This window comes from Hyperolius riggenbachi, chromosome 10 (assembly GCF_040937935.1).
Source record: "Hyperolius riggenbachi isolate aHypRig1 chromosome 10, aHypRig1.pri, whole genome shotgun sequence".
In the NCBI taxonomy this organism is placed as follows: Eukaryota; Metazoa; Chordata; class Amphibia; order Anura; family Hyperoliidae; genus Hyperolius; species Hyperolius riggenbachi.
The window spans coordinates 65,929,295-65,956,529 of NC_090655.1; the positions used below are offsets into that span (position 1 = coordinate 65,929,295).

The following is a 27,235-nucleotide window of genomic DNA, read 5'->3' on the forward strand; positions in this document are numbered from 1 at the left end:
GATAAATCGTCCTCTGAGCTGGCTGGGCTTTCACATACTGAAGAATTACAGACAAGGGCAAAGCTGTTTGCAGGAAGAAAAGAGCAGCCTGAAACTTCAGTGCATGAGAACAGGGGGAAAGAAACACACAAATAATCTCTTGAGATTCAAAAGGAAGGCTGTATACAGCCTGCTTGTGTATGAATGTATTTTCTATGTGTGGACATACTGTATATCAACCTACTTCCTGTTTTGGTGGCCATTTTGTTTGTTTATAAACAAACTTTTTAAAACTGTTTTTAACCACTTTTAATGCGGCGAGGAGCGGCAAAATTGTGTCAGAGGGTAATAAGAGATGTCCCCTAACGCAGGGGTCCCCAACCTTTTTAAGCCCGGGGCCCACTATCCCGACCAAACCTTTCTCTGGGGCCCCCCGGGGGGAGGGGGGGCGTGGTTAGTGGCGGCGGCAGCCCCCCCTCTTTTCCCTGATTTTGAGTGTAGTATATAGGTAAGTAGGTATCTAGGTATAGTTGCCCCCAGTATAGGTAGCTAACACAGTTGCCCCTGTATAAGGACTATAGTTGCCTCAGTATAGTTAGTTAGGTAGTATAGTTACCCCAATATAGTTAGTATAGTTACCCCAGTATAGTTAGTACAGTTACCCCAGTATAGCAAGTACAGTTACCACAGTATAGCTAGTACAGTTACCACAGTATAGCTAGTACAGTTACCACAGTATAGCAAGTACAGTTAGCCCAGTATAGCAAGTACAGTTAGCCCAGTATACCTAGTACAGTTAGCCCAGTGTAGCCAGTACAGTTAGCCCAGTAGTTACCCCAGTATAGCTGCCCCAGTGTAGCTAGCAGAGGTGCCCTCTCCCCCCCACGGGCCGCCGCTCCTGTTACCTTATGAGCAGGCGTCCGCTTCCTTCCTTATATTCCTCCAGCCTCGGCTCTCCTCTTCGCAGCATGTCGTATTACAGCAGCGCTTCCTGCGCGGCTGCTGGAAGGAGGTGGGGTAGCGGCGATACGCATCACCGTTACTATGGGAACCGCTGTCCCGGCTCCCTTGGCTCCTTACAGCAGCCGTGCAGGAAGCGCTGCTGTAATACGACATGCTGCAAAGAGGAGAGCCGTGGCTGAAGGAATATAAGGAAGGAAGCGGCCGCCCGCTCATAAGGTAACAGGAGCGGCGGCCGCGAGGGGAGAGGGAGAAGCCACGGCCCCCCAGAAATCTGCCCAAGGACCCCCAGGGGGCCACGGCCCCCAGGTTGGGGACCCATGCCCTAACGCACTGGTATGTTTACTTTTGTGCGATTTTAACAATACAGATTCTCTTTAACATTGTTATCGCCACATCCAAGGGAGCTGTATTTCCCGTCCTCATACCGCTTGCGTAAATCTTCATGAATTAACATTTTGTTACATTTGTTACGATAGTCACCGTACAAGGCAGTGATTTATCGCTTTGCTCGGTAATGTCAGCTTTTCATGCGGAAAGAGCCTTTATGAATGAAGATCTTGCTATGTGTTCGGTAAAGTCGGCTGTTTTCAGCATTTCCGCATGCGGAAATGCTTTATGAATGAAAGCCTTTAAAGCTATTAGTATAAGGAAATGCAACCCAACATAACCCTATTCTCACACAGAACCCTCCTGTGCCAGGGAACTAATAACCCCCCTCCTTTGCTGGGCAACTAATAACGTCCCCTGCAGGAAACTAATATTCCCCACCCCGGCAACTAATTACTGGTGGTTGCTAATAATTATAGTCGTAAGTGATAGAAGGCACACGTGTGCAGCAATGCACACTCTGTGCAGCGCACATGCAGTGTACGGCACTTTGCAAAATTTTATGGGTCGCATTATCTTTCATCACACCAGTCTCCATGGTTCTGGCCAGCGCCTCTCTCATTGCTGTTGGTAACGTTCCTTCTAGTTGTACTTGTCCGGATGTCACCATCGCTGCGGTTGTGATTGGCGGATGCTCCTGGTCCTGCCGTGTGGACGTACAAGAGCTGCGGTAGCTATTGATTATGCTCCTTCCTGTTCTGTCCAGTCTTGTTGGCATTTGTGTGGATATTTACCATCGGAATGGTTGCGATTGGTTTGATAAACGTTCCCTCCTATCTGTCCTTGTCTTGTTATTGTGGTGGTTATTGGAAGCTCAGAGCTGTGGTTGCTCTGAGCAATCTTCTTCCTGTTCCTTGTCAGTCCACTTCTGCTGTGATCTGAGTTGGCTCCTACCCAGCATTACCTGTCCTTGCCTGGTGGGTTTTGGTGGTACCTGTCCTTGCCTGGTGGGTTTTGGTGGTACTCCTGCATTCCTGGCCTCAGCCTCTATACTTTGCATGCTAAGCAGTGGCGTAGCAATAGGGGTTACAGAGGTAGCAACCGCATCAGGGCCCTCCCTCCAGCACAATATTAGCTCTCTATTGGTCCTGTGCTGATAATAATCACTTCTATAGATGTTTTAAATAGTAGTAATCATTAACAAGCTGTTCCGCATCCACTTCTTGCACCTCTGACACTGTGGAAATCCTTGGCAGGTTTTGGTGCGCAGTAGCAATTGTTATGTATGGAGTGCTTGGGGGGCCCCATGTAAAACTTGCACCGGGGCCCATAACTCCTTAGCTACTCCCCTGATGCTATACCTCATTTCAACTTGTTAATTATAAACTCATGACGAGATGGTACTTCACACCCTCTAAGATGGCTAAATTTAAAGGCGGAAATGGGAACTGTTGGAGATGTCTTACTGCGTTTGGTTCACATATGCATATGTGGTGGTCGTGCCCGGTTATACAGAACTTTTGGAGAGAGATAGGAGATTTCATTAAACTTCCTTCCCCTTTTCATCCCAGTACCGCTCTGTTGAGTTGCATGGAACCTGACCGCTTTAGACATGCAAATAAACTAGTAATCCCTGCAGCAATTGTGGCCAGGAAACTTATAGCAAAATCCTGGAAGAACCCCGAAGCTCCCAGTATGGAAGAGTGGATATGGATGATGTCAGATTTTTTGCAAGGTGGCGAGGGCAGTGTAGAAGATGCTGGCACCAACAAACAAATGGAGGAATGGAAAATTGCATGGGAAAAAATAAGTAACATATAATATGTAGCTGAGTATTTGAAGTGGAGGGGATGAGGAGAAAAGAACCAAATAATCACTATATTACCAACTGAAATTGTAAGGATAAATGGATGGATGAATGTGCAGATGCATGGATATATGTTGAAGTATAGAAGGCACTTATATGAATGTGTATGAAAGGTGAAATAAGAGTAATTGCTTTGCTTCTCAGCTTAGATATGTGACCTGTTTGTGCATGAGGCCTGTCCCCTCCATTGGCTTGGTCCGGCCCTGATGGCTCATGCATGGAGGGCATGTCCATAAAATAAGTAGGTGGTCGGAAAGGGATATTAACCACTTAATGTTAAGATGGGTAGGTGGAGTTTGTTTTTTGCTGGTGCTTGTGTTTTTTTTTGTTGTTTTTCTTACTTTCTTTTTTCTCTCTCTTACTATAATTAGTTTGACCTGAGCCACTGGTGGAATATTTGATATATTGTAGTGATGATGGAGTGAGGGAGGGGGGGAGGAGAGGAAAGAAAATCAAACTATGATGCAGACCCGAGACCCACGTATGATGGCTTCACAGCTGTCACATGGTCATATCTGGGTCACATACCGGCTGAGTTTGAAAGAAAGAAAAAAAAGAAAAAAGAAAAAAAAAAAAAAAAAAAGCTACTCCCCTGATGCTAAGTCCTGGGGGTAACCATAGTCAGGTAGGCGCAACTTGTCTCCCATTCACGCGCAGACTTGGCTATAGGTGAAGAGCATGGTCTCAGATTAGGCTATAGAGGCAGAAAGATGGTGAGAGAAGTGCCAGGCCTGACACTGGCACTAGGTGTTGGAGGGAGAGGGGTAGCTGGCATTGAGTGTTGGAGGGAGTGAGGTAGCTGGCACTTTGTGTTGGAAGGGTGAGGGGTAACTTGTGCTTAGTGTCAGAGGGAGAGGGGTAACTGGTATTTGGCTTTGGAGGGAGAGAGGTAGCTGGCACTGAGTGTTGAAGGGAGAGGGGTAACTGGCACTGAATATTGAATGGCGAGTGTTAGCGAATACTGAGTGTTTGGGGAAAGACGAGGTGAGATAAAAGCAAATAGCAAATGAGGATGTTCAAGGCAAGATGGTCACAGAGAATTAGAATCAGAGAAGTGATTGGCACAGAAGATTGGATGGTACTGAGTGTTGGCGGATAGGGGTGACTAGCACTGAGTATAATAGCACTGGGGTAACTGAGACTCTTAAAAAGGCTCCACACCAACAACCACACTGTGTTAGCCATACTATGATGAGGGATCAAGTTATGTTTCTCATCGCATTCTTGTACACTGCGCATACCCGGCTTATAGAAATATACAGTCTATGGGGTCACCGATTTAGCTGACTATTATGAGAGCTATGGTTCTATTGTATTTCAAAATAAACTTAGGCCTTTTCTTTTTCTGACACACTGAGATCAACCAAGCAGCACTCATGTAGTCAGCCATGACCATGAAATGTATTGTACTATTGTGTAGCTATAGAAACTAGGTAATCTGGACTGCATGCAATGTCAAAGAATCACTTAAAGTACACCTGACCTATTATCTAGCCTTAATGGTGACTGTTCTGCAATGGTGGTGCTCCCAAAATCCGTGTAAGGCCACTAGACCCACTAGAGTGTTTTTTTGAGCTTTTAGTGTCCATTCACACTTGAGCGTGAATCGCGCGATTCCCGCTCACTGCAAACCGCTTAGCACGTAGTTTGCTATGGCAGTGTTCTCACCGCCGCGATCGCGGGCGTTTTGCGATTAGCAATAATCGCAAATGCGTTACATGCAGTGTTTTGGCGGTGATTCTTGAGCGATCGCGATTAGCATGTATAGAACCGCTAATTGCGATTGCTCCCAAAATGCTACAGTGCCCAGTTAATTTTCCTGCGTTAATCGCGGAAAAATCACTCCCCTACCACTAGCGTATTGCGATTTTAGATGTGTACGGGGCCTCAGGGAGCGCTTTCAAGGACAACTGAAGTGAGAAGAACATGGAGGCTGCCATATTTATTATCTTTTAACCAATATCTGTTTCTTGGCAGATCTGTTGATGATCTTTTTGGCTGCAGTAGTGTCTGAATAACACCAGAAACAAGCATGCAGTAAATCTGAATCATACCAGAAATAAGTATGCAGCTAATCTTGTCAGATCTGACAATAATGACAGAAACACCTGATCTTCTGCATGCTTGCTCAGGATCTATAGCTAAACATATTGAAGGCAGAGGATCAGCAGGATAGCCAAGCAACTGTTATTGTTCAACTGGTTTGGGTCCGTGGTAAGTAGAATCTGCACCGTATCTGTGGCTCTCTAACTCTGATGCAGTGTAGATTCTACGTCGTGGCTTACCACGGTCCTGAGCCAATAGCTCTTCCTGGAGGAAGTGAACTCGGCTGTCATATGTCATATACTCACAGTATACAGCTAGCGATGATGGGCAGATTGACCAAGAGAGTTCTCTCTCTGATCGAATCTGATCGGAGAGAGATCTGTAGGCTGCCCATACACCGCAGGTTGAAATCAGCATGAAATCTATTTTTAATATGCCCAATCGATGCATGCGACTAATTTCAGCCCAAAATCTGTTGCATCGTCAATTGGGCATGCTCTTGGCAGCATTGATTTTCATCCCGCCAAGTCGCCTAATGTATGGCCACTTTTACAGTTAAACTCCATATATCCATTAGTGACAAGGAAGTTCTTGCTGCTCACATCCCTTTTGTATAGGTTACTATACTGATCTATATTCTGCACACTTAGGGCTTGATTCGCTAAACTGTGATAACTCAAATATCACAACTAATGAAAAGATATCACACCTTATGAAAAGATATCACACCTTATCAAAATTAACATACCTTATCAGAATAGCATAGCGAGCGCTACAAACCCTCAGGGGCTCAGGGCAGGACAAGTGGATTTGCCAATTAGCATACATACGTTCGTAGCGCTCGCTATGCTACTCTGATAAGGCATGTTAACTTTGATAAGGTGTGATATCTTTTCATAAGGTGTGATCTTATCACGGTTTAGTGAATCAAGCCCTTAAAGTGTACCCGAGTCGAAGCTCAGGTTCAAAATCTGCTACTTACTATTTAGCCTCAGGATCCCAATGAGGCTTCCCTCGGTTGTAACAAGCCCCCTGTTGCTGAGCGCGGCCCCCCTTCACATCGGGGTTGCACAGCTCCTTTTCCTGGTTTAAAGGAGAACTGTAGTGAGAGGTATATGGAGGCTGCCATATTTATTTCCTTTTAAGCAATACCAGTTGGATACTGAAATAATTCTGCGCTCCTCACTGATCTCTCCACAATAGTAAGCTATCTTTGTTGGATCGCTGTGCAAATAGTGCGTGTCACACTCACATAAATAATATTATCAAAACAGCAGAGCGCTCAACAACTCTTAGATCTATTACAATATTCAAGTCCTTTTCAAGCTAACAGCCAAAAAGTCCTCCCACAAATGCAGATCACTTCTATGTCTTCCACAGTCTTCATGCAATCCGATATTCCATCACTTATAAATAATATACGCTCACCAGAATAAATGGCCAATCAATCAAGATCAGCAAAACACGTGTTTGGCCCAGCCTGTGATCACTCTTCTATCTGTTGTCGCTCTTCTTATACTCAGTAGTCATGTAGGGAAAATAAACTTCAATAGTGTGATACTGTTAAGAACATAGGCATCTGCTTTTCACCAGTGCTCCCCTATTGACCAAAACTGTCACCAGCGTGTCTCCACCACCTTAGTAGGTAAGCCTCTCACCAGACTCTGTGGCCGACCCCTCACAGACCAGCAATTCAGCGTGTGTGTTACAAGTCTTTGCCTCCAGCATCAAGTTTTCTAAAACTCAAACAACGCTTGACATAGCATAATTCCGTTTATTCATAAAAAGCATTAAAAAGTAGTGCACTCACATGTGTTCCATAAAATATGCGCATGTAAAAAGTATCTTTCCCCTCGAGGTCTTAGCGTCTCACCGGCTCTCCAGGCCACGCCCAACTAGTTTCGTCATCCGACTCATCAGGGGCTTGGCCATTCAGAGCCGGCAGACGCCATAAATTCCCACCCATCGGTCACATGATCCCTTGTTACAATCAACGTCATTGGCCAGTTCTCTGCTCTGAATTTCTGTTGTGCCTCCTGATTGGTTATTGTCTTAGCCTGATGGATATATAGAGACTACACCTCCCAGAACTCCGCGCGAGCCGTCTAAAACAACAGTAGCCTCATTCCAAAAAACTACACTACCCAGGGTGCCAATGATATCCCAGGGAACCAATCACACGGGCTAAAAGTCGGAGCATGCAGGGCGGACTACACCGCTCAGCAGCTCCTCAAATTAACAAAGTTTATTAAGATTCTAAAATTTCAGTAAAAAACGGAGGAGCTTTTTTAATTCCAGGAACGAGTTATATCAGAACAGTTTGTTAACTATTTTGTAATTATTGTGTACATAACTACAAACAACCATATGCTTAGCTACCGTCTATTTGTACTGGCCTAGGACACCAATATCCCATGGGGCTTGTTCACTCAAATTTACACAGCAGTTCCCATTTTCCCAACAAGAAAATACTTAATTATTATATAAAATGTTAAATGATTATATATACATATAAAGACCATGATTAATCATATGTATTCTATATTAGAGGGTCATAGACTGTCCATATTTGGCAATACATTTGGGGGGCCATGAATTATATTTGATAGTTCTATCTTACTTAGGTCCCCCAATAAACTGTAATTTCTAACCATCCCGGGCTATCCACTGTATATAATGATGCATACCACCCATGCTGCAGGCCACCTGCCATGTGACTAAACAGTGAGGGTCAAAATTCATTAAAAGTTAGGGACACCCAATATCTATATAAAAAATGGCGATACTATATATGGAGACGGTCCTACACCTTAAATCTCATATTGTCACCAGAAATCTTACTTTCCAGAAACAGCGTCGTGTCTACCCACATAGCGCTGTACCTGCAACATGGGGTGTATTCCACAACTTCAATGGTCATCAATATTTAACCAGTGACCCCAATTGTTGTGCCCTGTCTGTTTGAAAGCGCCATCTGCTGGTCAGAAAACCTCAATCATCCATAATAAAACAATTAATATCCAATTCCACGTTCAAACCTCCTGGTGCTAATGTTTTAAGGTTATAAATCCATCGAGTTTCCAATTTGGAGATCTCCCTTATCTTGTTCAACTTGTTATTGTTCAACTGGTTTGGGTCCGTGGTAAGTAGAATCTGCACCGTATCTGTGGCTCTCTAACTCTGATGCAGTGTAGATTCTACGTCGTGGCTTACCACGGTCCTGAGCCAATAGCTCTTCCTGGAGGAAGTGAACTCGGCTGTCATATGTCATATACTCACAGTATACAGCTAGCGATGATGGGCAGATTGACCAAGAGAGTTCTCTCTCTGATCGAATCTGATCGGAGAGAGATCTGTAGGCTGCCCATACACCGCAGGTTGAAATCAGCATGAAATCTATTTTTAATATGCCCAATCGATGCATGCGACTAATTTCAGCCCAAAATCTGTTGCATCGTCAATTGGGCATGCTCTTGGCAGCATTGATTTTCATCCCGCCAAGTCGCCTAATGTATGGCCACTTTTACAGTTAAACTCCATATATCCATTAGTGACAAGGAAGTTCTTGCTGCTCACATCCCTTTTGTATAGGTTACTATACTGATCTATATTCTGCACACTTAGGGCTTGATTCGCTAAACTGTGATAACTCAAATATCACAACTAATGAAAAGATATCACACCTTATGAAAAGATATCACACCTTATCAAAATTAACATACCTTATCAGAATAGCATAGCGAGCGCTACAAACCCTCAGGGGCTCAGGGCAGGACAAGTGGATTTGCCAATTAGCATACATACGTTCGTAGCGCTCGCTATGCTACTCTGATAAGGCATGTTAACTTTGATAAGGTGTGATATCTTTTCATAAGGTGTGATCTTATCACGGTTTAGTGAATCAAGCCCTTAAAGTGTACCCGAGTCGAAGCTCAGGTTCAAAATCTGCTACTTACTATTTAGCCTCAGGATCCCAATGAGGCTTCCCTCGGTTGTAACAAGCCCCCTGTTGCTGAGCGCGGCCCCCCTTCACATCGGGGTTGCACAGCTCCTTTTCCTGGTTTAAAGGAGAACTGTAGTGAGAGGTATATGGAGGCTGCCATATTTATTTCCTTTTAAGCAATACCAGTTACCTGGCAGCCCTGCTGGTCTATTTGATTGAAGAAGTGTCTGAATCACACCAGTAACAAGCATGCGGCTAATCTTGTCATATCTGCCAAAATTGTCAGAAACGTCTGATCTGCTGCATGCTTGTTCAGGGCCTATGGCTGAAAGTATTAGTGGCAGAGGATTAGCAGGATAGCCAGGCAACTGGTATTGCTTAAATGGAAACAAATATGGCAGCCTCCATATACCTCACTACAGTTCTCCTTTAAGTGCACGCAATGGCTGCGCTAGCCTGCCCATGCATGCGCAGTAGCATGGAGCTTGCGGCTCTGTGCTACTGCGCATGCGAGCTCAGTCGGCTATTGCGCGCACTTGAACAAGGTAGAGGAGCTGCGCGGCCCCAATGTGATTAGTGACGATGCATTGTCGCTAATCTTCCGGGGGTAGGCAGTGCTCAGCCACGGGGACCAAGGAATAGCGAGGTAAGGAGGGAAGCCTCAATAGGATCCTGAGGCTTCCCTCTCTTAAGGTAAGTATCTGATTTTGTACCCGAGCTTTAACTCCGGTACACTTTAAAAAGCATAATGTATCTGCTGGTTTTTTTTGCTGAAATTTCAACAAAACTTTGTTAGGTACTTATCCGTTAGCCGGGCGCATCCGGCAGGTGGCGACAAAACTCCACCAGAGTTACATCTTTCCCTACTATCCATGGCGGCCTGGAGGAGGAATAGTAATTAGCGCCACCTGCCGGATGCGCCCGGCTAACGGATAAGTACCCTTTGTTAAAAAAAAAAATACACCTGAACAGAAAAAAATCAAACTAAAGCTATAATACTCAGTCCGTTTTAGTTTTATTAACCTTCCTGAGCTCCTGGTTTTCTCCAACATCTCTCCCATTTCCCGTCATCTCCTGTTCTTTCTATTCAACTAACTGAATGTTTAACAGAGGATTTGATTAATCTCCTGCAAGGCAACTTGGCAAAAACACTGAGCTAGGGAAGGACTCTACTTCAGCTGCAAGTCTTCTCATACATACTACTGTATTAGGCCTCTTTTCCACAAACTTTTGAACTGTGCGCTCAGCAAGCAGTAGTTGTGAGTGTTTAGGCTGGTTTCACAGTGAAACGTTACAGGCACACGTTAGAGCAGCCTGTAACGCAGCCCACCGTACAGTAATGAAAAATCAATGGGCTGTTCACAGTGCCCACGTTGCGTTACATTGTAACGCTGCGCCACAAGCCAACGTACTGCATGCAGTACTTTATACGCGGCTGAGCCACATTAGACTGCTGGCACATGCTCAGTAATGTTGGGGAGGAGCGGAGAGCGGCCAGGCACATAGCTAATTAATATTCACTGCACGTTGTGACTTCCTGGAGCGCCCGCTCTGTGCGGCGATTGGCCGGCGGGACCACGTGATGCGGAGAGCTCCGCTCACGTGGTCTCCGCAGTGAATCCGCAAGAGCAGGCGCACCAAGAGCTGCTTGTAACGTGGCTCTTGGTAGCGTCCTGCTCCAACACCACCAGGCGTTGCGTTAGGGGCACGTTATGCGACCTTAACGCCCCCTCTAACGCAACGTCCTGGTGTGAAACCAGCCTTAAAGAGAACCTGAACTGAAAATACAAAGTCAAAATAAACATACACAGGTCATACTTACCTCCCATGTAGTCTGCTCATCAATCTCTTTCTCCTCTCCTACATCCTGTTTGTCCACTGTGATCGATGACATTTTCTGTTCTCCATTTTGAAAATGGCCATTACCCCATAACAGCTTCCTTGGTCAGCACACTGTTAAACTGTTATATCGCCCACTTGAGCCATAGGGAAACATGGACATTACCTTGCATATTCAGTTGTAACTGACAGCAGCTGATATATAACTGACAACAACTGTTATAATTTCAGTTCTGACAAAATCTTGTCAGAATTGGAAGGGATCACTGTAAGAAGAAAGTGGTGAGCTTCTGAGAGGAACTGATGGTGAGGTAAGTATGTAATATTCATTTGCAGCTAAATCATGTGTTTATTTTAAATAATTTTACTCAGTACAGGTTCCCTTCAAGCAGGGAACACACTTGCAGAGCCGTTTTCCCCTGCGTTTCCCAGGTTTCCATCGGGTTTTGCGGTCGCGTCTAACGAGTGCGTTTTTCAGCGTGCGTTTCCGCGTTCATGCGATTGCATGGCATGTAGTGCCATGCAATGTGTGGGAAAAAGCAGAAAACTGTGCGGGTACAAAACGCGGAAAAAAAGCGAACACAAACGCATGCGGCGCAGCGTTTCCTGAGCTAGGCTATTAATTTCAATAGCCTCTAAAATCGTGCGCGTTTTGCCGTTCGCGGCAAAACGCGCAAAAACACATGTAGTGTGTTCACTGCCTGAAGAAGCATATCACTGCTTATCAACTGTCCGTGGAAAAGAGGCCTAAGTGACAGATTTAAGTTTTTTTTTTTTTTTTTTTTTGCGGGAGGTGCAAACCATGAAACCTCAGGGCTGCTTCACACTTGAGTGCTTTTCAGCACTTTGCTGAGCAAAGCACTGCTGCTAATTTATCTCTATGGGATCATTCTTACTGCAGCTTTTGTGATTTGCATGCAGCTCTTTGGGAGCAATTCCGTTGTGATTCTCGTTCTTTTGAATGGGAATAAAAACGCAAACTGCAGCAATTCCCAATTGTGATTTGCATTCCAAGTGTGAACCGGCCCTCATACTTTGGACACAGCTAGATTAGACTGAAGTCCATGAGTGCAGGGGCCTAACTAGAGTGTATTGGGCCCCCTGATTCCATAGGCTGCCCACCCCTCACAAATGCAGCCAGCCAATAAGTGTATATATTTTAATTAAGGCGCTCCCCCTCCCCCCCTTTTCACAAGAACAATCCTCCTGTGCAGAGAGCAGTGTAATACAGGTGAAACTCAAGAAATTAGAATATCATGCAAACGTTCATTTATTTCAGTAATTCAACTTAAAGAGAGTCTGAAGCGAAAATATATTGCTAAATTTACCTTTCCATTTGCTTCAGTACTCTCTCCAACGCTAAACCGCCGCATCCCCGGCGAAAAACGAGGGCTGTCGACCCCCTAAGGACGGCGCTTCCTGGAAGAGGCAGAGCTCTCTGCTGTAGCTCTGCCTTTCCTGTCAATCGCCGTGCACCGCCGCCTCTCCCCGCCCCTCTCACTCTTTCTTCACAGAGAGGGGCGGGGAGAGGCGGCGATCGACAGCAGGAGAGGCGGAGCTACAGCGAATAGCTCAGCCTCTCAGGGCAGCACACTCCACGACCAAGTCGGTCGTGGATGTTTGCCCGGGTATTTTGGGGGGGGGGGGGGTGCAGTGCTCATTTTTTTGGCGGGGATGCGGCGGTTTAGCGCTGGTGAGACTTCTGAAGCGAATGGAAAGGTAAACTTAGCAAAAAAAATTCGCTTCAGAGTCTCTTTAAAAAACGAATACAGTATATGGAATTATTATTATTTATTGTATTTATAAAGCGCCAACATATTATGCAGCGCTGGACATTAATTTACGTTACAGACAATATTTAGGGGTCACATACCGCAATATGACAACAGGAATACAAGAAAGACCAGATCATGCAGCACAGTAGGAGTACAAGGTAATGCTTAGTCAGTCTTTGGATGGGAGCATGGAGATTAGGCAAGTTAGGTTCACTCAGAAGCATAGCATGGGTTTACAGTAATGGAGGTGCATGATCAGGTAGGACAAAAAAGGAGGAGGACCCTGCCCAATGGCTTACCATCTAGAAGGAGAAGTATTGACACGAGATGTAGGGGGCCAGAGTTCAGCTGTGGGTTTAGAGCAATTGTGAGGGGTCATGGTAGGCCAGAGTGAAAAGGTGAGTTTTGAGGGCCTTCTTGAAGGTGTTCAAGGAGGGGGCTGCCCTAATTTGGTGGAGGTAGGGAGTTCCTTTGCAGGCGTTTTGGATTAATTAGCTGATTAGAGTCCGACACTTTGAGCCTAGAATGTTGAACATTTTCACAATATTCTAATGGTCTGAGGATTTGATTTTGAGGTTCTCATAAGCTGTAAGCCATAATCATCAAAATAATAGCAAATAAAGGCTTGAAATATCTCGCTTTGGCTATCATTCATGAAAGTGCTGGTATGGAGAATCAGTGCGGGAAAACACCGCTGGCGGTGTTTTAGACTTCTGGCTGCTGATTCATAAAAAAGTATTCAGGTGCGGTAGCAGTGCGGAGATTCCCCGAACTAGGCTGGCGGTAGGCTTGCGGAGACACGGAAGCTGCCGAGTTGATACATTTCTCCGTGTTCCGCTCTGCTGCAGCTGCCTGGGAGGTCTGTGTGTTTCCATTCACTTACATTGTTATCGCCACATCAGAGGGAGCGGTACTTCCCGACCTCACACCGCTTGCGGTGATCTTTATGAATTAACATTTTGCTACATTTTTTACAATAATCACCGCACAAGGCAGTGATTTATCGCTCTGCTCGGTAAGGTCAACTTTTCATGCGGAAGGAGCCTTTATGAATGCTGAATTTGCTAGGTGTTCGGTAAAGTCAGCTGATTTAAGCATTTCCGCATGCGGAAATGCTTTATGAATGATAGCCATAGCATGTAATGAGTTTACTTCAAATATTATATTCACCTTTTAAAGTGATCCCGATCTAAACGGGAGGGGGAGGGGGGTTAGATCAGCAAGGGAAGCCTCAGGATCCTGAGGCTTCCATCTTTTAAGGTATATATTTGGTTTTGATCCCAAGCTTCGGCTCGGGATCACTTTATCCCTCCTGGCGGTTTATTAAAATCCGCCAGGGGGCAACACAGCCGTTTTTTTTTTTTTTTTTTTTTTTATATCATGTAGCGAGACAAGGGCTCGCTACATGATAGCCGCTGCTCAGCGGCATCCCCCCAACCCCTTCAATCGCCTCCGGCGATCGGAGATCCCGTTCAAAGAACGGGATCTCCTGGAGGGCTTCCCCCATTGCCATGGCGATGAGGGGGACTCCGATCCACCCCTCAGCGCTGCCTGCCACTGATTGGCCAGGCAGCGCACGGGGTCTGGGGGGGGGGGGGGGGGGCGGCTGCGGTGCGACGGATCGCGGTGGATTGGCGGGGAGCGGCGGCGATCGGATTGCACACACAGCTAGCAAAGTGCTAGCTGCGTGTAGCAAAAAAAAAAATTATGCAAATCGGCCCAGCGGGGCCTGAGCGGTGCCTTCCGGCAGCATAGCCCAGGCTTACCGCCAGGAAGGTTAAAGAGAACCTATATAAAAAAAAAAAAAGTTCCCCTGGGGGTACTTACCTCGGGAAGGGGAACCCTCAGGGTCCCAATGAGGCTTCCCCCTCCCCCGTGTAGCAGCAGGCAATCCAGCGCTGGCTCCCTCTAAGTGTCCCGGAGTCCTCCCTCGACAAGCCTGACAAGCGCTGATTTATTTACCTTTCCTTGTTCTAGCAGGGACGCTGTTGCGGCTTTCTGTGCGGAGATAGGCGAAAATAGCCTATCTCCGTCGGGTCCGCTCTACTGTGCAGGTGACTTGCACAGGGCTGACAGTGATTGGCTATTTCCGCCTATCTCCGAGGCGGAGAGCCGATACTGCGCCTGCGCTGGAGCATGGAAGGTAAATATTTACATCCCTGCTGTTCGGGGAGCTTTATCTGCGCCACCGTGGGACCGAGGAGGATGGGGGAGGCCTCAATAGGATCCGGAGGCTTCCCCCACCCCAAGTGAGTACCCCCTGGGGAGGTTTTTCTCAATACAGGTTTTCTTGAAGAGAGTGAGCACGTCAGGGCCACGCAGCTCCTCTTCCTATAGTATGGCCACGTGAGCCCCCTATCATGCGCAGCAGCATGGAGCCCGCGGCTCCGGCTTACTGCACATTCATGGGCGAGCTTGCGCTGCTAGTGCGCGGCCATACTATAGAAAGATCAGCTGCATGGCCCCCGATATGTTTAGTGACGAGATTTAAGTAGAGAGCGCACTTCTCTTCGCACATTGGCCGAAGTTACGGGACCCGGTACCAGCGATACAGAAGGCTGAGGAAGGCGGCGTGAGAACGATCTGTGCAGCAGGGGCGTAGCAATAGGGGTTGCAGAGGTTGCGACCTCATCGGGGCCCTTGGGCCAGAGGGGCCCCGAAGGGCTCTCCCTCAACTGCAGTATTAGCTCTCTATTGGTCCTGTGCTCATAATAATCACTTCTATAGATACTTTGAATAGTGTAAATCATTAATAAACTGTTCCCCATTCCTTTCTTTCACCTCTGACACTGTAGTTGCGATTGGCAGGTTTTGGTGCACCATATCAATTGTTATGTAGAGTGTTTGGGGAGCCCAAATGTAAAACTTGCATTGTGGCCCAAAGCTCCTTAGCTATACCACTGGCAGGCAGATGGGGCTGGAGGAAACCCCAGGTATGTATAAATAGCAGCTCAAGATACTGGGGTACAGTCATGTGGGTTCATATAATATTGGGGACAGTGGGCATAATTCACAAAGCTTTTTCACCTTATCTATGTTACATTTTAAAAAAAGACCACAAATATAATATAATTAAGGTAAGAAACGAAATATTGAAATGAAGTTAATCAGGAACAACTTTGAGTGATTATTTTGGGCTCTTTCACACCAGAGCCCTTTTTCCGCGTTTTAACGCAAAGTCTATACTTTGCGTTAACCAAGGTAAAAGGAAAGTCCATAGACTTTCCTTTCACCTTTCACACCCGACGCTGCGTTTCGATACGTTGCGGTACGACACGTCCCAGCGCATTTTATCGTCGGGAATCGCCGTTTCCCCTTCGGGTTAATTACTACCGTCGCTACTTAGCGTCGCACCGGAGTTTCCCGACGACACGCCGCAACGCATGCAGGAGCCGTTCTCCTGCACGCTTTCAGTGTGTAACCGGCCTTTGCTTGTAATGTGCTGAGGGGTTATTTTTTATTTCCAGCCGCGTTGTGGAAACGCGTGCAGGAGGCAGACACGCACGACATCAGACAGTGCATAGAGTGCACTGTCTGATGTTCACACTGCATGCGTTCCGGACCAGTGCGGTCCGGGAACACATGCTGCACGTAGATTTTGCAAAAACGTGTGGCTGTCCCATTCACTTTTAGGCCTCGTTCACATCATTAGCGCAGATGTCTGTGCGATTGGAACGCAACGCGTCCGATCGCACGCCATCTGCGCTCCTATGCGCTGCGCTGCAGATCCCATTCATTACAATGAATGGGATCTGCGCTGCGATTCCCAAAAATGCGTGCAGCACGCAATAGCGCAATCGCGCTGCCACGCAGCGCATATGATGGGAACGGTAGAAGGGCTGTCTATGCCCTTCTACCGTTCTTGCGTGTCGCACACTATACGCGCTGCCAAAATGCGCACAGCAGCGCGTATAGTCTGAACGAGGCCTAAGTGATGGGATCAGCCACGCAACGCACACAAACGCGGATGGCGTGCGTTCGCATGCGTTGCGTTCCGCATGCGTGCCCGTCCGCGTTTGTGATGTGAACTGACTGATTTATCACCTAATGGAGTACACGAATGTTAATAATACTGAGGTACAGCCACGTGAGTTATGGAACCTTGGGGTGCAGTGCACACTTGGTGATGATACTGAGGTAGTCACGTGAGTTATGGAACCTTGGGGTGCACACGTGGTGATGATATTGAGGTACAGTCACGTTGAGGTACCTCAGAGTTGCGTCACAAGGCGATCTCTGCGGCGGCTGGCGTTCGGGGCCACGTTCCCCTGGTCAGCCAATCATTATGCGGCAGGGCGGAGAGAGCGAGAGGGAGGCCTTGTGAGCGGGGCGCGCGGAGAGTCACGTGGCCGGAGGAGCGCGGAGTGAGCAGGCAGGTGGAAGCTGGTGCGCTGTGTTCTGTGGTACGTAATTATGTGGCCGCTTGCGGCGCAGTAGAGGGTGGAGCGTGGCCCTTGAGAGAAATTATGTATTTGCGCCGTTATGAGACGAGAGGCTTCCCCCCCATCTCCTCATGCAAGCGCTATTCCGTGGCTCGCCAATATGGGCCCCTACACACCCGCTAGCGGCCCCTATACGGGGAACTTGGCATGGAGAATTGAACTGGTGGAACTTGGCATGGAGAATTGAACTGGTGGACAAGGGGAGAGTCTCGCCTCTGAATATGGCGTCTCCTTAGAGGGCTGGAATAATACAAATTCAATTGCTCCAATGACGTCGGCTAGTTCAGAAAATCTTGCTGCAAGCTGTTTTGGTGGAAATGGCCAGCGATAGCACCTCCATGTGGAAAATGCTTCCTGTGCTTCACTAACTACCGGTTCACACGGACTGCAGGCGAGGTTGGGGCGGACGGAATGCGTGTCATCATGTGACGTCTTGTTCGGGGGCGGTGGTACGACGATCGCCACCATCCTGTTGCGATTGGTGTTTCTCGTCCCCGAAGCGGTTAGGTGACAGTGGACGTCGCATGCGACTTCTAGGGCCGACCAAAACGACGTGTTAAATGGGGATCGGAAAATTGAAAACAATTGATGGTAATCGTGCGATGCTAACCGCTTTAGCCGACGAATCCCGAACGCTTGGCGGTAAATGCCGCCAAGCATCTGTGTGAACCAGCCCTTAATGGCAACCATCCCCTCCACCCAGCATTTGCATTTCTCATAGGCTTGTGCCTGCTGTGGCAATGAGAGGCACACTTGATGAATTTGCTTCAGATGTGACAGCACATGACAATCCATGGGTGGGGCTTGAATAAACTGTATCTGAGTTGGTATGCTCTGCTTTATTTATACTTACCTGGGGTTCTCTTGCTATACTCCCTGGCTGATCTGTTGTCCCAGGATCGCCTTTGGGTATCTTCTTCAGTGGGGCCAGTAGTGGTGTACTGCGCATGTCCGGCCACAAGCGTGCTCCATGGCAATACTGCGCATGCACAGACTGCCACTGAAAAGATACTGGAGGGCGATGCCTGTTGTTGCAGGGTCGACATTTGTAGGCAGTGGTAATGCTATTTGTAGGAGGAAGTTACTGGCCTGTTGGTGCTGTAATCCAGTGTTTCTCAACATTTTATTGGTATGGACCCCTTTTAAAACCCTGTACTCGCCAAGTACCCCCTAGCATAGGAAACATTATCACAAGTACCCCTTGACAAATATACACTATATTTTATTGTAGTACATGACAATTGGTTCTAAACAATTTCCAAGCATTTACTATTGCTTTTAATTAGCTAAAATACTAATTTTGTGTTGTTTAGATAAGATTTATCATTTTCTAAAACTCCTAAATTTGTTATTCATGGTTAAGTATATCAAGCCCGAGTACCCCCTGGAACCATCAGAAGTTTGCGTACCACACGTTGAGAACCTAGGCTGTAATCAATGGCCTCCCCTTTTTTTTTTTTTTTTTTCTTTTTTTTGTTTTTTTTTTTTTTCTTTTTTTTTTTTTTTTTTATTAGGTTTGCTTCACACTGGCAACTAAGTGGCAAACGGATCCATGGAAACGGATCTGATTACCAGTCGATCAGCTCAGTTTTCACTCCGTTGCCATTCAGCTGCTTCCGTTCTGTTTCTCCATATCATATACCCCCCCCCCCCCCCCCCAGGGCTGTGGAGTCGGAGTCGTGGAGGTGGAGTCGGGCAATTTTGGGTGCCCGGAGTCGGGAATAAATGCTCCGACTCCGACTCCTAATGAATTTGTAACTGTAGTTAAAATAGAAAATATGATAAAATGTTCTATTTCTCAGATAATAGTCATTAAAAATAATGTATATATACAGTATATATACAGTAATAGCTGTGCTTAGTCTACAAAAATGAAATAAACCAATCAAAATTAGTTACTTGTGCTGCTTCAATAAAGCAGTCCCCATATTTTTAAAGTCAGATATACATATCTGATTGTGACTGTATATATGATGTGTACACAGGAATCTTTTATATACACTAAATAACATCTATGCTGTAAGTATAAAGCCTGATGTGTAGCTGTGTCACTAATAGAGATGGTCAACGAGATGGAAGTAATTCTGCATTGATGCTGATTTATGCAAATGTATGCACTCCCTTTGCTGATGAAATCAAATAATTTGATATGTTATTAAAATTTGGTTTGGTGACTACAAATTAAAGGGAAACTGAGACGGGTGAAAAGTAAAGTTTTATACATACCTGGGGCTTCCTCCAGCCCCCTTCAGGCCCAATCAGTCCCTCACTGTCTTCCACCACCCGGATCTTCCGCTATGAGTCCTGGTAATTCAGCCAGTCAGCGCTGTCCGGCCGCATGCCGCTCCCACAGCCAGGAACATTCTGCACCTGCGCAATAGTGCTGCACAGGTGTAGTATGCTCCTGGCGGCGGAGTGTGTGCATGTGCACTACGCCTGACTGGCTAAAGTACCTGGACTCATAGCAGAAGATCCAGGTGGTGGAGGAGGACAATGAGGGACTGATTATCCTGAAGGCGGCTGGAGGAAGCCCCAGGTATGTATAAAACTTTAATTTCATCTCTCAGGTTTACTTTGTTACACAGTAGTACTATACTCTACATATGCACTCCCCACAGAGCTGCAGGAATCCACTGAGAATGCTGTCCACATTGAACACAGAGGTGTTGTCTGTTTACAATCTCCTCATTCCCCTGCAGAGTACCTGCACATCACTCTTACATGTACCCACAGTTACATTGCCTAGGGCCTGATAGATGTTCTTTGTTCCGGTTTGTACCTTTTACAAGTACTCTTACCAAGGACTAGTTTTAGTCTAAAGGGAATAAATATAGTAGTCTACATATCCTTCTCACTTCAGTTGTCTTGTAAAATTCCTAAGCGTTGGCAGTTAAGAGACGAATTTCATGTTACATACTTTTAATCAACAAAATTGTAATATGCAAATTAGAGGAGTCGGAGTCGTGGAGTCGGAGTCGGTGGAATCCTAAACTGAGGAGTCGGAGTCGGTGGATTTTTGGACCGACTCCACAGCCCTGCCCCCCCCCCCCCCCCCCCCCATCACCAAAATGGATTTTGCTGTCTAGAATGGTCTGTTTCTTAATTGGTGTGAAGAAACGTTCCATTTTCTCATTGCTCCCAATGCAGTGCTTCCGTTTCCGTTCCACTGGGTTCAGCCGTCCAGAAAAATTGGTCCAGCAGCTTATTTGCAATCCGTTCAATGGATCATATCTGTTCAGATGAACAAATTTGAACGGATCCATAGGATAATATTGGATCCATTATGATCCGTTCCCTTCTGATCTGAGAACAGACAGTTTTTTTTTTTTTTTTTTCCTTTTATGCTAATGTGAACCAGGTCTTACTGATGCCTTACTGAGCTGGTGGTGCTTTCTTTTGTTATTATGCCCTGCACTCTATATGCGGAGCAAACATACTAGTGGGAGAACACAAGCTCCCACATTTTTTTGGGGGGGGGGGGGGGGGGGGTTCCGTTTCCATAGTTGTTTGTAATGCATGTGGCTACCCTAAGGGCCGGTTCACACGGACGCGTGGCGGCGATTACTGCTAAGCGCCCGGGACTCATCGGCTAAACGTTCCCATTCAAGTGAATGGCTGCGTTAAAGAAAACCTGAACTGAAAATTAAACATCAAAATAAACATACACAAGTCATACTCACCTCCTGCGTAGTCTACTCCTCAATCTTTCTCCTCTCCTGCGTCCTGTTTGGCCACTGTGATCAAGAGAATTCTCCGTCCTCCATTTTGAAAATGGCCATTACACCATAACAGCCACCTGGTCAGCACATAGTTAAACTGTAACATCGCCCAGTTGAGCTATAGGGAAACATGGACACATCAGTTCTCCTCTCCGCTGTAACTGACAGCAACTGATATATAACTCACAGCAACTGATATATTTCAGTTCTGACAAAATGTTGTCAGAACTGGAAGGGATCATTGTCAGAAGAAAATGTAAGCTTCTGAGAGGAACTGATGGCAAGATAACTATGTAATCTTCATTTGAAGTTACCTCATGTGTTTATTTTAAATTAATTTTGCTCAGTACAGGTTCCTTTAAAGCATCGCACGGTTACCGTTGATTGTGCAAATGCAGCGTTCCGGTCCCAAATTTACAGCGTTGTTTTAGGCGACCCTAGAAGCCGCATGCTAGGGTCGATTCATCGCCACGTCTTCATGTCCCCTTGCAGGGACGAAAACCGCCGGACGGGATGCCGACGATCGCCGCAGATAGCCAGGCACCGCCCCAGAATGTGACGCCGCAGAACGTCGCCAAGAGTCAGTGTGAACCGGCCCTAATGCTGGGAATACACGGTTCGTTTTTGCCTTCGTTTAAACCTTCGTTTCGATTGTGCCTTTTGTCCTTTTCGATCCCGAAATAATCGGTCATACGGTTAATATCACCACCCACGGTTTCGTTTTTTTTTTTCGATTCTGATGGTTTCGTTTTTCCAATGATCGAAGGCTGCAAAGAAACCAAACGTAGTACTCGAAACTATAATGAGATTATGACTATTTTCACATACGTTTTCAACACTCGATTCGTTTACCGAACGAATCGAAGGTTTAAACGAAGGCAAAAACGAACCGTGTATTCCCAGCATTAGAAAGTTGTTTTTGGAAGATGTAGGTCAGCAGTAGTTTGTATATTTTATGTTCTTGCACGTCACTAGACAGTATCAGTAGTATAGGTGACAAATGTATTTCCCTGTAAACATTACCAGTTGCTTAGCTGTGCCGCTGATCCTCTAATGCTGGGCATACACGGGTCGATCTGGCTCGTGCGTGCGGATCGATCCCCGCTCTTCCCCGCCGGCGCTTTTTATCATCCGCTCGATTCCCCGCTATTGTCCGCCGGCGGGGATCGAGCAGGAAATCTATCCGGCTGGGCATCGGACCTGTCAGGTATCAATCGAGCCATCAGGCTCAATTGATAAGGCTGCACAACTCCCGTGTATGCCCAGCATAATACTTTTATCCATGGACTCTGAACCAGCATGCAGAGCAGGTGCTTTGACTAGTCTGACCAAATTAGCCACATGCTTGTTTCAGGTGTGTGTGATTAGGACCTGAAGTCAGAACTTCCCCTCTGCGCTAAAATATATGCAACAGGATAATATCCTTTAAAAAAAAATAAAATGTTACAACTGATTCAAATCCTACAATAAATTTGCAGTGTTTCTACTTCCTGCTTTCTTGGAAGCAGACAGGGTTGACCTCCTGTGCTTTCACATGAGCTTATTTGCAATGGCAGTCAGCTGACACAGGGCAGAGATCAAATTACAATTTGTGATTAGATAAGTTGGAATTTGACAGGCTAAACTCTCTAAATGCATACAGGGTGCATTTCTCGGTTTTCCCTCTGTCCTGTGCAAGAGTTCAGGTCCACTTCAAAGGACTTCTGAGGTGAAGTTAAAAATCCTTTTTTTTTTTTTTAACTCACCTGGGGCTTCTTCCAGCCCCTCGCAGCCGTCTCAGTCCCTCGCCACAGCTCTGGTGGTCCTCAGTGTCCCCTGCAGCTGTCCACAAAGATGGCATCCTGCCGGCAGGGTTGGTTCTCCTACGCCTGTGTGTGGGCACTTGTCCCGCTGTGTCCATGTCATCTGGAGAATACTGCACGTACGTGCTAGATGACGCACGACCATGGCAGACCCCGCCGGGAATTGCCATCATTACGGGCGGCGAGCTGGGACACAGAGGACCACTGGAACTGTGGCGAGGGACTGAGACGGCTGCGAGGGGTTGGAAGAAGCCCCAGGGGAGTTAAAAAAAATAAAAAATAGATTTTTAACTTCACCTCAGAAGTCCTTTGAAGTGGACCTGAACTCTTGCACAGGACAGAAGAAAAACTGAGAAATGCACCCTGTATGTACTTAGAGAGTTTAGCCTGTCTGACTAGGTGAGTAAAAAATAGATTTTTAGCCCTTTCCGGGAGTTTTTTCCTAAAGGGAGTCATTTCTGCTTGGAGTCTTTTTTACAGAAATGCACTCTTCCTCTTACTCTCTAACCCATTTTAACATGGAACATAACATAGTAACATGAACACTTTATAACGTTTAATTTAATACCTTATTTGGACAGTTTGGCATCTTCTATTGGTTGGTAGCAGAGAAGAAAGCCAAGGTATGGTAAATTTTACAGCAATTTCCTGGGTGTGATCCTGGCTTGCGTGAGCAAGTTTCGCAATAATAGGTAGTTTTATGCCTGCCTCCCGGTGTCTTCGTGTCTCTACACACAATGCAATCTTTGGTATTTCGATTGGGAATTAGAGCAATGAAATGCTGGCTACTATTTAGACGCTCCTCCACATCCATTGCATAGGATGCCATTGCTCCTCTATGCAACTTTGCAAGAAATCTGCAATGGAATCTGCAGAAAGGAAAATTCAATTTATTGGTCACTTCCTGGTAGCGCTGACCGTTCCCTTTCAGTTTCAGCCAGGGGGGTACTAATGGTGTGGGCATGTAGTCTACATGCTGGGGCACACTAGGGGAGAGAGATCGGGCACTGTTGGGGGACCGATGTGCCTGCAAACTGCCACTATATTTATGTTCCGCTCTGCGGGACATACGAGTGCAACGGGAAATTAGCGATTGTCCAGCTATGCGGGACATACGAGTGGAAAGGGTTAACATTGCCTTGGAAGCGGGGCTGTGGAGTCGGTACAAAAATCTTCCGACTCAGACTCCTCAGTTTATGAAACCACGACTCCGACTCCAACTCCGGGTAACCAAAATGGCCCCGACTCCTTAGTCTAATATTTAACAGGACTGTGGATTTTGTACAAAAATCATCCGACTCCGGCTCCTCAGTTTATGAAACCACGACTTCAACTCCGACTCCGGGTGCCCAAAATTGCCTCGACTCCGACTCCACAGCCCTGCTTGGAAGTCCTTTTAAAGGGAACCTAAACTGAGAAGGATATGGATTTTTCCTTTTCAAAATAATATACCCGTTGTCTGACTCTCCTGCTGATCCTGTGTCTCTGAGGGCTCGTTTCCACTATCGCGAATCCGCATGTGTCCAACACATGCGGATTCGCACATGTAATGCAACTGGATGGGCCTGTTTCCACTGTAGCGTTGTTGAGGTGCGTTTTTTTCAGCGGTAAAAAAACGCACAAAAGAGTCAACGAATTCGCCTGCGAGTGGAATGCATGCGAATCGCCGCTAATGTATTTAATAGGGAAATCGCATGCGGCTTTGTCATGCGGATTTCCCCGCGATTTCGCGTGCGATTTCGCATGCTTTGCTATGGAGCTTTCCTCTGGCAGTGACATGGTTAAAATCGCCTGGCTCCTTGCCATGCGAAATCGCATGCGAAATCGCGGCTAAATCCGCATGCGGAAACGCAGCCGCATGCGATTTCTTCTGCGGTGGAATCCAGGCGATTCCGCACCGCTACAGTGGAAACAAGCCCTAATACTTTTAGCTACAACCCCTCAACAAGCATGCAGATCAGGTGCTCTGAGGCCCAGGGCACACCAAAAACCCGGAGCAGTGCTTTTCAGCGCTGCTAGATTTAGGCGCAGCCGGCGCCTCCATAGACTTCAATAGGAATCGCTCCTATTGAAGCGCTCAGTGAGTAACGTCGGCTCCGTCAGAAGACTGAGCCGAGGTTGCTTAAAAACATAATAATTCGGCCTCCAGCAATCGCTGGAAGCCGAATTATTTCATTCCCCCACTATCCATGGTGACCTGGAGGGGGAATAGTAATTAAATCGGCCCGGACTTGTGCAGAAGCAGGATCAGCCATATACCGCTGTATCCTGCGCCCAAGTCTACCGGCGCCGATTTCAAATGTACTCCCAAAAACCTTTAGCAGATCTGCAAAACACTAGAGGTTTTTGAAGCAGATTACAGAGTGATTCTAGGCATGTTTTCTACACGTGCCTAGCGGTTTTTGGAGTGTTTGTGTAGAAGATTACAAATATTGTTACAGTAAAGCTGTTACTGAACAGCTTCTGTAACAAAAACGCCTGGAAAACCGATCTGATCTAGCGTTTTTCAAAACAATTTTCCACTTTCCTATACTTTAACATTGAGGCAGAAACCCCTCAGAAATCTAAAAAATGCTGCAGCCCCCGAGTTTGCGTTTGTGGAAAAAACGAACCGCTCTGGTGTGCACCATCCCATTCACTTTCATTAACCAAGCGGTTTTCCCCTGCAAGCGTTTTAAACGCTCCAGAACCTCTCTGGTGTGCACCAGCCCTGACTGAAGTCAGACTGGATTAGCTGCATGCTTGTTTCAGGTGTGTGATTCAGCCACTACTGCAGCCAAAGAGATCAGCAGGACAGCCAAGCAACTGGTATTGTTTAAAATGTAAATGAAAATACTGTAAATATGGCAGTCTCTATACGAGACAGGTAAAAAGGGTGCTGGACAGTTGGGCGCCACCATAGACTGTAATGTGAATTATGGCAATAGCAGCACAAAGAGGGTAATTTGAGCACCGGCAAAAGACTGAGCCCAAATTATGAAAAAAACCCACTGCGATTTATCCACCAGCAATAGCTGACAGCCGTATTGCATCTTACCCCTGAGTCCATGGCAGCCTGGAGGGGGAATAGTAATTATGGCCACTGGGAAATTTGAAATAGCAGGGTCAGCTGTTTTTCGACTTTACCCTGCGCTCTTTTTACATGTATGTATCCCCACATGTCTGATTTCAACCTTAATGAGCACTCAGCTGCTCCTAGCTTCAGAAAATCTATTAACCTCTTCAGGACCGTAGGCTTACACCCCCCTAGTGACCAGGCTATTTTTCACAATGCAGGCCACTGCAGCTTTAACCGCTTGAGGACCACAGTCTTTTCGCCCCTTAAGGACCAGAGCCTTTTTCTCCATTCAGACCACTGCAGCTTTCACGGTTTATTGCTCGGTCATACAACCTACCACCTAAAGGAATTTTACCTCCTTTTCTTGTCACTAATACAGCTTTCTTTTGCTGCTATTTGATTGCTGCTGCGAGTTTTAGTTTTTATTATATTCATCAAAAAAGACATGAATTTTGGCAAAAAAAATGACTTTTTTAACTTGCTGTGCTGACATTTTTCAAATAAAGTAAAATTTCCTATACATTTGAGCGCAAAAGTTATTCTGCTACATGTCTTTGATAAAAAAAAAACATTGAGTGTATATTTATTGGATTGGGTAAAAGTTATAGCGTTTACAAACTATGGTGCCAAAAGTGAATTTTCCCATTTTCAAGCATCTCTGACTTTTCTGCGCACCTGTCAGGTTTCATGAGGGGCTAAAATTCCAGGATAGTACAAATACCCCCCAAATGACCCCATTTTGGAAAGAAGACATCCCAAAGTATTCAGTGAGAGGCATGGTGAGTTCATAGAAGATTTTATTTTTTGTCACAAGTTAGCGGAAAATGACACTTTGTGAAAAAAAAAAAAAAGTTTCCATTTCTTCTAACTTGCGACAAAAAAAAAATTAAATCTGCCACGGACTCACTATGCTCCTCTCTGAATACCTTGAAGTGTCTACTTTCTAAAATGGGGTCATTTGTGGGGTGTGTTCACTGTCCTGGCATTTTGGGGGGTGCCTAATTGTAAGCACCCCTGTAAAGCCTAAAGATGCTCATTGGACTTTGGGCCCCTTAGGGCAGTTAGGCTGCAAAAAAGTGCCACACATGTGGTATTGCCGTACTCAGGAGAAGTAGTATAATGTGTTTTGGGGTGTATTTTTACACATACCCATGCTGGGTGGGAGAAATATCTCCGTAAATGACAATTGTTTTATTTTTTTTTACACACAATTATCTATTTATAGAGATATTTCTCCCACTCAGCATGGGTATGTGTAAAAATACCAGGGCTGTGGAGTCGGTCCAAAAATCCACCGACTCCGACTCCTCAGTTTAGGATTCCTCCGACTCCACGACTCCGACTCCTCTAATTTGCATATTGCAATTTTGTTGATTAAAAGTATGTAACATAAAATTCATCTCTTAACTGCCAACGCTTAGGAATTTTACAAGACAACTGAAGTGAGAAGGATATGTAGACTACTATATTTATTC

General features: G+C 46.1%; 2 protein-coding genes across 7 annotated transcripts in view; one reads left to right on the forward strand and one right to left on the reverse strand.

Annotated features, from left to right (window-relative positions):
* The window catches only part of CCDC186 (coiled-coil domain containing 186), a 135,348-nt gene extending 118,370 nt beyond the window's left edge, over nt 1-16,978 (reverse strand). Inside the window, exon 1 of the mRNA XM_068258013.1 lies at nt 16,950-16,978. The gene's annotated coding sequence lies outside the window, so the exon portion shown is untranslated. The remainder of the gene's footprint in view (nt 1-16,949) is intronic.
* The window catches only part of TDRD1 (tudor domain containing 1), a 135,067-nt gene that overhangs the window by 1,089 nt on the left and 106,743 nt on the right, over nt 1-27,235 (forward strand). For 3 of the 6 annotated variants that reach the window (XM_068258003.1, XM_068258008.1, XM_068258007.1), the window contains exon 1: nt 17,063-17,142. The exons of 1 other annotated variant lie outside the window; for it this stretch is intronic. The gene's annotated coding sequence lies outside the window, so the exon portion shown is untranslated. Of the gene's footprint in view, nt 1-17,062; nt 17,143-17,346; nt 17,493-17,556; nt 17,578-27,235 lie in introns of those variants that run through there. 2 more of the 6 variants (XM_068258005.1, XM_068258006.1) reach the window with 2 other exon arrangements.